The 11235-nt window shown below is 40.3% G+C and overlaps 1 protein-coding gene across 2 annotated transcripts in view; it reads right to left on the bottom strand.

The window, feature by feature from the left end:
- Positions 1-9864, bottom strand: part of ptpn4a (protein tyrosine phosphatase non-receptor type 4a) — a 58847-nt gene extending 48983 nt beyond the window's left edge. For both annotated transcript variants that reach the window (XR_002169738.1, XM_019882395.1), the window contains exon 1: positions 9338-9864. The gene's annotated coding sequence lies outside the window, so the exon portion shown is untranslated. The remainder of the gene's footprint in view (positions 1-9337) is intronic.
- Between the last annotated feature and the right edge of the window lie 1371 nt (positions 9865-11235).

Here is an 11235-nt window from a genome sequence, read left to right as displayed (position 1 = left end):
CTCCCTCCCTCCCTCTCACATTCACAAGCACTCAACTTACGCAAACACAAATACAACCTGAATCACACCAACGCCACATATTTTATTTCCTATTGTGTGCGGCTCCAACATCAAGACTGTCCGATACAAAATATAACAAACATTCTGGCTTTTTCCTAAACTAATATTCAACATTTTGAGTTCCATCCACTTAAATTGATCAATCATCTGTACCCTCCCTCTCACATTCACAAGCACTCAACTTACGCAAACACAAATACAACCTGAATCACACCAACGCCACATATTTTATTTCCTATTGTGTGCGGCTCCAACATCAAGACTGTCCGATACAAAATATAACAAACATTCTGGCTTTTTCCTAAACTAATATTCAACATTTTGAGTTCCATCCACTTAAATTGATCAATCATCTGTACTCTTTTTATCCTTGCTATGCACATGTGATCGCCCTCATTCACTGACGCATTGTGCGCCACGTACTTGTGTGGATTTAGGCCACTGCGTCTACACACATGCTGTATAATTATACATTTTGAAAGTATTGTTTCAAATCAAAACATCCACATATTGCAGAGTGGAGAGTGTGATTTTTTTTTTCAGCGATTACTTTGATTCCTTGCACTTTTATGCATTTTGGCCACTGGCAAAAAAAAAAATGCTTCACTATTTCATCCACAGGTAGGTCTATTTAATGTTTGTGATTTTGAATTATGATCATCAGTGTTGTTTTAAATCAAGTTAAGTGCTAGTTCTTGCAGGACCACCACAACCTGACTCATGGTGGCCCAATAGGGCCACCATCCAAAAAGACTTGATATCGGACCCTGATGCCTGTGTTATATTGAGGTCTGCATGGATGAAGCTCCTATGTTTCTTTAGACAGTAAATCAAGTTGGATGCGGAATTCTTTCTGCTTCATTCCACACATAGAGCCAAGTAAGAATAGGTTTACTGTGCTATGTGTCCCGGAAATAGCAGTGTCTGGAGAAAGGTTCGGAGCCAAGATGCAGCTGCAAATTGGAAGCTAGTCCAAAATGCCAAGAACCGGGTAAACATTTAGTAGGAACTGTTTTTGCTAATTTATGGTTGCAAAGCACAAACTTTTACCGTCTCTTAACTTAGAGTGATACTGAAGTAATTTTGCCATTTTCAGCAATAAAAAGTTAACATTTTATCTATAATGAATTTGATAACGTCACTACTTTTCACGTCCAAATAAGACCTTTAAAAACACATGTTGCTACTTGGTGTCACATGTGATGTCATTTCCAGTCGATGGTAAGTAACAAAATGAGTTTTTTAAAGGTATTCATTGCACATGAAAATCATGTTAAAAGTTATCAACTTTATTATAGACAAAATATTGAACTTTTTACTGTGACAATTGCTAAATAAGTAAAGTATCCCTTTAAAGAAGAGTTGAAGAGACTGCACTGGAAAAAATATGGTTAACAAACATGGTGACGTGATCGTAAATAATGAACAAATTTAACATTTACAGTTGTGGGCACCGACCATTTTCTCCACAGGTGAGGGAGGGGGAAAAAAATAATAAAATCACAGTTCACACAACAGGGAATTGGACCAATTATCAGCATGTGTGTGTACCCGATTTTTTGAAACATTGTGGACAATTGGCTCTTTCCAACAGGAACAAAATTGAAAAAGAACATAAATGCCTGAAAGCCTAAACCTGTGCATAGTTTATAAAAATATTGTCTTAACAACTGGTGACTGTTCCATGTGCACAAGCTCTTGTCATTCAGACACGCTCAATTTATTTTGTTTGTTTCATTGGCTTTACCATCAAAACAATATTATTATCTCATGATCACATTGCAGGGTTTATTAAGCACAACCCTCCCCGTCCACATCGATACAAAATCTTATGCAGTAATGTTACGTGGGTTTATGCTGGTATTATTTTGTTGGTCCTCACACTCTGGTCTCTCTTCTCTCTTTGTCTGTCCCTTCTCAAAATCTCATTCTGTCTGACCACATGTCGAATAAATATGGCTGTCAACACAAACTCCAAGAGTAGCAGCATGTGAACCTCAAAAGAGGACAAAGCAAACTGTTCCTGGCTCTGACCAGCAGTGCGGAAGCAACTGTGAGCTTTGACCTCTCTTGGTATTCCGACTACAAGTATAACAGCTGCTTCAAAAGCAAAAAAAAAAAAAAAAAAAAACGAACACACAAAGCTCAGCTTGTAAATGAAGCAAATTAGGGCTGGACAAAGTGCAACACTTTTGAGAAAGTGGGTCTTGATGCATGTGCTCCTAAACGTAGCTATGTTACCGTGTTCCGCTTCCTAAATGTTGTTGCGGGGCAAAATTGGCAGACGACGTGTCAAAACTAGTACTGGGGTATAACTGTTGAGTAAAGAATTGGAAGCTGGCTGTACTGACATACCTGAGGTGTGCACATGTGGGGGTTGGGCTTTAAACATCCGGATAATAAATTGTATGGGATACTACAGTATATCCAGTGGTTGTTTTTAATAATATGAGGACATATTCTCCTGAACTGGTGTCAGCAAGAAAGGGTTGACCTTTACCCCCATTTTCAACCTCAGACTGGGAGACAAACGTGCAGAAAGAAGGCTGCTGTTAGTGACTGTGTGCCGTTTGTAAGTCTCTTCACATTAAGACTTCATATGATGTCTTATATATGTATATTCCATTGTTTACCACTGATAAAAACAGGGAAATAAAGGATATGGAAGCATGTTGCCTTACCTTGCTAGACATTCATTAAGCTGAGAGGAACATGATCAACTTCAGATATTGGTTTGTTTTAGAGAGCAATTATAGTTCATCCCATACGTGCCACGTGCAATTCAAAATAAGAAAATATTCAAATCCACAAACACACGGAGAGACATATATCCGTATCTGGCACAATAGCAGAGTACAAGTGCTGCATGATGTCGTACAATAGTCATTTTCTTTAAATATTATGACAAAACAGTCCACACATACATGTACAGCGCCTTCCTCCGTCCACAGTGTCACCATTCCTTTTCATCGGCCCCCTTCTTAGTCATCAACAGACCATTATTAAATGACGAACGTTTGTTTCACTTTCATTTCAACTGACAGTACCACGCAGTTCTTTTGACAGCAATGTCAACTACGCAGATAGTCGGTCCAAAATTTTGCATATCAAATTTAAGAACACTTCCTTAAGACTATACACTGTAGTTAGAATTTTACAGAGATTCTGGTACCTGGCAGTTTAACAGCTCTAATATAATCTCTGGAAAAAGGCAGTCGTATCAAGTTCCCTGCAAAAGATCCTTAAGTAACTATAAACTCGTCAAGATTTATTGCCTTTGTAAGCTATACAACAGAATATGGTAAACCTCAGTGAAATGATGTAACCTATGTAGCACGAGCATGTCTAGCTATATATACACGTTTTATGCTTTCTTCAGGGGAGGAAAAAAATGGAGTAAATCAAAACAACATTCAAGTGACGGGCCAGTTTTAGATTGTGCTCATGTTGTGTCAATTGAAATACTATTTTCATAGTGTGGCCTCATCAACAGACCAACAGAAGGACTGACCACAGACCAACCGACCTTCTCTGAGGCATCTGGCTGATGAGTTGGTGATGGCTGTTTGTCTGGTTTAATTTCAGCAGCGCTGGTGGGCCAGATTGAAAGCGCATTGACTCGAGAGCTCTATCGGTGTTTGCCACGCAAGGCCACATTTCACAAGACTCGAGACTAACTTTTTACACTGGTTGCACCGGTGTGCCCAACTTTCATTCTTGGGTGCATCAGCGCAAAAGCATGCAACACTGAAATTGGGATAGGTTCACTCCTTTTCAAACAAAATTACTAGCTTTCTTTTTTGGGGATATTGACTGATGAGGGTCATGTATCGTGTTCTCTATTTGAATCACAACTCCACAGGACTGCAAACTTACTTAATAGTATTGGTGCATGAATTGTTTTGTGTCAGTGTTACTTCGGACTTTTGAACACATCGGCCCTCCATTTAACATTCAATAAGTTGGCAATCGTTCTGATCATTTCTTCAAATAATGGCAATTATTTCCAGTCTATATCTGATGGCCATTTTTAGACCAATATATTTTCCCCAAAACTATTATAACAAACAATATTGTTGATGTTTTTATTTTACACCGATAATATTATGATTGAGCATCTTAAATCGAGTGTATCCATTTTTAAGTGTGCATAACTCTTAATTAGTAGATAGTAATAGTGAACATTGACACTGAATAATGGAACAACAAAAGTATCCTAGATCAGTTAACAAATTTAAGTATAACAGACTCAGGCTCTGTTCGCAAATATTGCACTTAAGCAAATATATAATACCTTCCTCCCCCCACCTCTCAATAGGCTGGTTAAACCGGTGCAATCACTTGCTCCATTGATATATTAGGTTGCCTGGGCACCCACACTGGTGTTCGCCAAGAGCCCTGTTTCATATCATTACAGTTGTAAGACGTGTAGTGTTTAAGGATCAATCTGAAACTAAGTTCAAATAACTTGCCAAAAGATCGATTGGTGTTCAGCCCACTGCGAAGTAAATCTGGCAAAATGGATCTATTGATGGGTCTGCAAACAAAGATCTCTCCCAACTCCAGACTGGACTGCAAGCTTTCCAGGAGGTTCCGGTCGGATGGACAGGCAGCCGGTCCACTTGGTTAAACATGAACAGGCTCCTCTTTGACCAGGCTGTCACCAGCAGACGGCAACGGTCAAAAGAAGCCCGGTCCCAGTCAAATAAATGAAGGGCGCTAAAAGGTAAACACCACTCCATCTCAAATTAGTCCAGTTGTGAAACAAATAATAAACTAAGCCTTAGTTGGTTAGCTTTAAACTCTTACTGCAAACTTTAAGAAAGGGCCATTGTTTATGATGCAAGACACTGATGGCCAACTAAAGTGAATCATTCAAAACCAGATCATTTATTATCAAGTGTTCAATAGATACACAACGCTGGGAGTTAGCAGATGACCTAAAAACTAAGCAGGTTACACATGAATGAGTAGAAACTGACAATGGCTGAAAGAACGGCTTAATCAGTAAATATGAAAAAGGTTATCACATCAACGCACCATCTAGTTTTTTCACAGTCAAACAATGTCAGTTGGTAAGTTTAGTGTTTGTATTTTATAAATGCTACAAAATTAAAATGAATAAAGAATTTCATTAGTGCTGCAACTAACAGTTTACAATTTGATATGTTGACTTTTTTTCACTTAAAGAATCTTTTCATCCCTCTATTGAAAAAAAAATCATCCGTTTCTTCCCAGATCTTTCTAAGAATACTGTACATGTCTACATGCACGTTACTCATGTCAAGGTCATGGATGCGAGGACAATAAAAGTGGGGGCAGTGCCACAGGATATCTGATCTGAAGCATGTGGGTCATACTAAGCACGTGAGGTGGCAGAACCTGTGAGAATGCAGGTATGTCATCTCACATGAATCACCTTGAAGATCCTCACACCCGTAGGACACATATGACAGTGGCCAGTTGCTCTAAAATGGGGGGGTTTAACCAACCGATGCGACACTGAGAGACTTCCAGCGCAACGGGACCTAACATCCTTTCATGAACAGAAGAGCACAGGACATCGCGTGTTTGCCATTTCTGCAGCTGGGTGGGAAACGGGGTTGTTTTAATATCACTGAATTCTATACGCGACATTTTTTAAAAATCCAAAAGAAACAAACAAATCCTCCTTTTCTTTTTTAACACCACCATTCTCGTTAAAACGTGCTGCACTGTAGACATGCCTCTTGCGCAAACACTCTTCCCTTGGGAACTTGAAGGTCCCTTTGGGGCTTAAATTTGTGTAATACTAAAGACTGAGCCTTATTGCCATATTAGTAAGTATGCACTGTCAAAGGTAGTCAAGGTTTTTAATTGAGTACACTATATCGCTGCTGTAACACAATCTGGGCTGTGCTCCAGTCACAAGGAACAAGCTCCTTTCCTGGTTGTCATGGTAACAAAAGCCAGACTTGCCATTTGTCCAGCAGGATGCAGAAAGGTGTTCAGTCACTCACTTGCATGAGGACTACTTTCAGCGAGACAAGAAACAAGGTGTGTAAATTGTATAGTGGAATTCAAATTCATCTTCCATTCCCTTTAAAACCCTAAATGACACACAGATTATTATTTTTTTTTTAACATGCATTGGAAGTTGAAGGATGCTGATTTGTGTCACCGCTTTCCAACCTCAAAATGGACCAATTACGACTTTCCTATTAGTTATTTTATTCCATTTTTGAATCAGTGATACATATATGCAGATGTCTTGAATAAATACGCTAAAAACGATGCTTTATCTTTAACTGAAAACTAACTCGACCTTACATTGAGCAGTTTGCAGTTACCTCCTGATCAATTGTTAACCTCCACTATTACCACCAGGGATCCAGACCTTTCTCTGAATCATCTTGTCGAGTTTACCACCCTGCTCTCTCTGGCGTCAACACCACAAGGACCCTCGTCTGCCTGTCGGACCGCTAATGGGATCTTTGCTGTCAAGACGGTCGGCCATCAGCGGGTGGTCAATGCTAGCTACTACTCTTTTAACATTTTTGAGTGGCATATTTTTAGCATTTCAAAAAGAGCAAAAAAGCATGCGTAGCCATGAATAGGCGAGTTTTTCAGTGAATGATGGTTGCTGTTTGGTTCTATAGAGAAAAATTTGCAAGTGGCAAATCGATTGGAGGGGGCATTTGGTACTGTTCCGCACAAAGAGACTGAACAAATAATATTTTATTGACAATTAGAGTCTGAAAGAAGCATTATTTGGAAAATCAGATACATCTGCTGGTGCCTCTGTCAACACGTGTATCTCTGTCACATGATGGGGGGGGGGGGGCAAGCAAAATGATTACAAAAAAAAGAGCTTGGACAGCTTCTTCAAAAAAGAGAATAGGTCAAATGATGAGTCAGACAATGGAGAGAAACCGATATGTTTGTCTCAGGACCAATACCGATTAGCAGTAGTTAAGCAGGTCGATATTTGGAGCCAATATTCATTTACAGTAAAAAGGAAAATATTTCTGGACAAATTTTGAATAATACAAACTCCAGCACTTGGTCGAAATGCCGTTAAGCATGTTTGTTCAACAGCTTTGCATATTTGTAATTTGTAATTTTTTTTTCTTTTTAATCTTGGAGAAGTAGACATTTTTGTTTTCAAATTTTAACAAAAATTGCATTAGTCTGTCTTAGAAAATTAAAAGAAAACTTGAACAAATGGCTCCTTACAGTTTTTTAACAGTGAAATTTTCCAAAATGTCACTATAACTGCAATGTTAACATTTCACTAAGCTTTGTTTAAAACAAATAGTTCAGGGAGTTCAACGTAGAATGTTAAGAGAAAAAAATATATATAATCATCATCATTATCATCATCGTCATCATAATTCCCTGCTGTTTAACCAATTTTAATATGAACTCTTATTGGCCAGCAGATTTTTGAAAAAGACAGATGCCGATATTTATCAAAATGCCAAATATTGGCGCCAATAATCAGCCCGGACAATAATATGTCTACCTCTAATAGACAATATCGGTACAGCAGTCATTTTAAGGAACATAAACTACTCCTTAATATTTTGCTACAAGCTTGCAAATGGGGCAAAGAAAGTGTCAAACCTGATTTGGAACATGTAGCTTGCACTACAAAAAAAGACAACTTTTTTGGGGTGGGGGAAACATGACTCCAAGATGGGACTTGTGCAACAGAAAATCCTGAAAATTTTGTTGCCCGATGTGTGCATATGAATGCATTTAAAAGGTCAACAGCAGACCAGAAGAATACTGAGACGTTAATACCATACACGATTTGTGAGGCCAGGGGGCAATGCTGTATGAGCTCTTATTCAGCCTGCATGTCTTTCGACATGCCTAACCCTAACCTTGCGATGAAACCGAGTTTAACTCTGTCAAATCACATATTCTTCTATTTTGCGTTCAAGTGCAAACCATTGGTGCCAACATTTCCCCTTGGAGTCACAAATAATAATGAGTCTATGAGCAGCACCACCACTAATAACAACTAACAGTATAACTGTTGCATATTTGATTATGTATTTGTTTCTATGGTGGGTCAGCAAAATGTACCAGAACGTGAACCTGGTTTGTGATGCTAAAAAGGTTGGGAACGTGTGCTCTAGTCTATACAGTATTTCATCAAGTATTTAGCAGCATGGGAGCCTGGGAGTGGAGGGAGATACCTTTTTTACTGATCCCTGATGATCCCCAATCACACAGTGGCTACTTTGGAGGAAAACACATTCCAGATATGCCTGCTCAATAATACAGCAACCCTTCATTGAAGGATGAACCCTGACCAAAAATTGAAGGTTGCGCAAATGCAATACAAAGCGAGTGCTGTGTATGCACACAAACGGGCAGGAGCAGATATGATGTGAATATGATATCTGAGCTGCAGCAGGCAGCAGAGGGGCCGACTGCGACCCAAAAGATGTGGCACGGATGGTGGAGGATTACGTCATCGAGAAAAAAAAAATAATGAAAGGAGGACGCCTCAATCGCATGCAGGCTTCACTGGCATTATTAAACACCGCACCACTGTTTGATTACCAACTGTTTTGTGCAATTAATGACAGGCACGACAAAGACAATGGTTGACATGAAAGGCATAATGATTCCAAATGAATGGGGATGGAAAATGCATAGTTTAATTGTCACGATCTTCCCTCGCCATATTGTACTTTCAGAAGAGCGCACAAATAAGCATGTTGCTCTCGTTAATTGTTGATTCGTTTTCTTCTTCTTCAAATCAATGTGCGCCATAGAACTGGCTCTATTGACCACCAACCGGGCTGTCATTAAAGGGGCTTATTGTACACTTGTAACGTTACAATGAATGACCTATTAACGAAGTGGGACATTTATGTCGACACACGGAAGGCTGAGGCATATAATGCTTCATAAACGGCACTAAACGCGATACAACAATGCGGATAATTGATCATTTTGGTGTATTTCGTGGCTATGAGAAGTAACTGCGATGTGTTGAATGGGCAAAGCAGCGTTAGCAAACAAGGGAGCTGCACACTAGTGATGTATATTAAGACGCCATATACATTTAAAACATACCACTCATTAAAACCATTTGATGTTACATTTGGCAATCCGGGGAAAGCGTTAACGTAATGTTAATGTAAATTATTTTGCTTGGTGAATCAACTTGGAGTAAAGTGACAGCGCCGAGCTAGCCAGCTATGCTAGGTAACGTCAGCTGTCTGGAAAGAAGGTTAAAATGTTTTTAAAAATATGTCGTTATAAATCTTTTTCTTACCGTCATAAACTGCTCCGGGGGCGTCCAGTTTTCAAGGAATATAATTTTCGCCGTATGAGGAAATGGTCTTTGTGGGTAGGGCGACGAAGCCCGAACATTCAAGAGGAGTTCGCCCGCGGATGCCGACGAGACCTGGGCATCATTACTACGGACGGTCGGTCTTCACAAGTGGTCTCAGTCTGCCGCTGCCTCACACACATCCATCCGGCAGAGAGGGGCCTCCACCGGCCGCGACCATGCCACCACTGCCTCGGCAGCCACGGATGATAATCCACGAGACGCGCCGTGAGCCCCCGCAGTAAGCATTGGCTAAACGCGGCCAGTATCGGTCACTTCAGGCTCATTACATAAAACGGATGCAAATGCAAAAAAAACCCACATATAAAAATGAAAAGTAAATCGCTTTGTCAATTTAACCCCAAAATGTTGCGTTTCTGACTTCTGGCGCTCGCTAGTTGACTTCAGCCTCACTCCGTCTCACTGCAGCTGCTCATCTGAGCGACACAACAGCGGCGAGTGGCGACGTAATGGCGCAATTGGAGCGCGCGGAGGCGGGGCAACAAAAGCGGGAGGTGCGCTATTAGTTATGGAGCGCACCCAGGTAAATCGGCATTATCCTTTTATGTGTGGAGCTCCTCACGAGACCCGGATGTTGAGACTACATTGTGGTTCTTTACAAAGGGACGTTACATTACTGCGTAACCTAATTTTCCTCGACCGTTGAGAATCTATTTTGTTTTTTTTTATATTGGATATCATTAAAACTATTTTTTATGAATAAATAAATACCTCAAGTGTATTCATTCACATGTTTTGACCGAGCCGCCGTGTAATTCATATTTCTTGTACCGCGGACACGTCCTGATGTGGGTTGGAGTGGCCTCACGTGGCGAACAACGTAATAGCAGCCAGTGCACAACAGCAAGACAATGGGCCTTTGTACTGTCCATATCAATGGCACACTATTAAGTATAAGAAGATCAAGAGGAGACAGTGAGCCCACTGTTGCTGATAGGAACATCCCAAAGCAAGTCACACACGATGGACTGAGCCACAATAATGAAGTAATAGTTTTCGGGGGGGTTCTTTTGCTTAATTTTTGCATTGCATGCATTCAAAGCTGAGGCCTCGTTTCATGTTTCATACTTAATATAACGTGCCATTTCCACTCAATAATGAAACACGGAATAGTGGGACTTTAAGTAAAGTCTCTGGCCTCCTAAATTGCTCCAACCTGAGCACAAAGGGATCCCAAATCACATCTGGCATTGGACCAGGCACTGTTTTACGGAACCTCAGTGACAACATGTTGGGAATTCCCATGCACAGTTCCCCTTACTCGTAGGTAGAGCAATAACTGGTTGCCAGTCACTCAGAGGGCACATCTAGACAAACAACCATTCACACTCACATTCTCCTATACACAATTTACTCGCTTCAGTGAAATTCCGCACAGAAAAACCTAAGACAAGATCCAAATAAAGACAGGCTATCCAGTCAGCCAATTCTGCAATATTATTCATGACAAGCTGCTATATTTAGTTGAATCCTCAGGGTACCTGACTAGAAATGTAATTAAAACACATATCGGAACCTCGTTAATATGCAGACGGATGACCTCAGGGAGTGTGGTGTGATGAGTTCCAAGGTCCCACCGAGGTGTATATTAAGATGATTATCGCCAAACAAATTAGTCGGTCATGCAAATGTGTGCATACTTAAGCACGTTTTTCTCAGTTAAGGTTGTTTTCCTGGGCTATGATGGGGGAAAGAACATCTGGAGACACACCATGCTGGAGGGGGGAAAAAAGACCACAGGGGAAATAAATGACTTGCGCTGTGAAGAAAAAAAAAACATATATATTGCCTTGGTGTTCTTTTCCATGAGGTATGGCACA

Source organism: Hippocampus comes, unplaced genomic scaffold (genome assembly GCF_001891065.2).
Source record: "Hippocampus comes isolate QL1 unplaced genomic scaffold, H_comes_QL1_v1.1 scaffold111, whole genome shotgun sequence".
Lineage (NCBI taxonomy): Eukaryota > Metazoa > Chordata > Actinopteri > Syngnathiformes > Syngnathidae > Hippocampus > Hippocampus comes.
The sequence above is the reverse complement of the archived record's forward strand: the minus strand, read 5'-3'. Positions and strand labels throughout refer to the sequence as shown.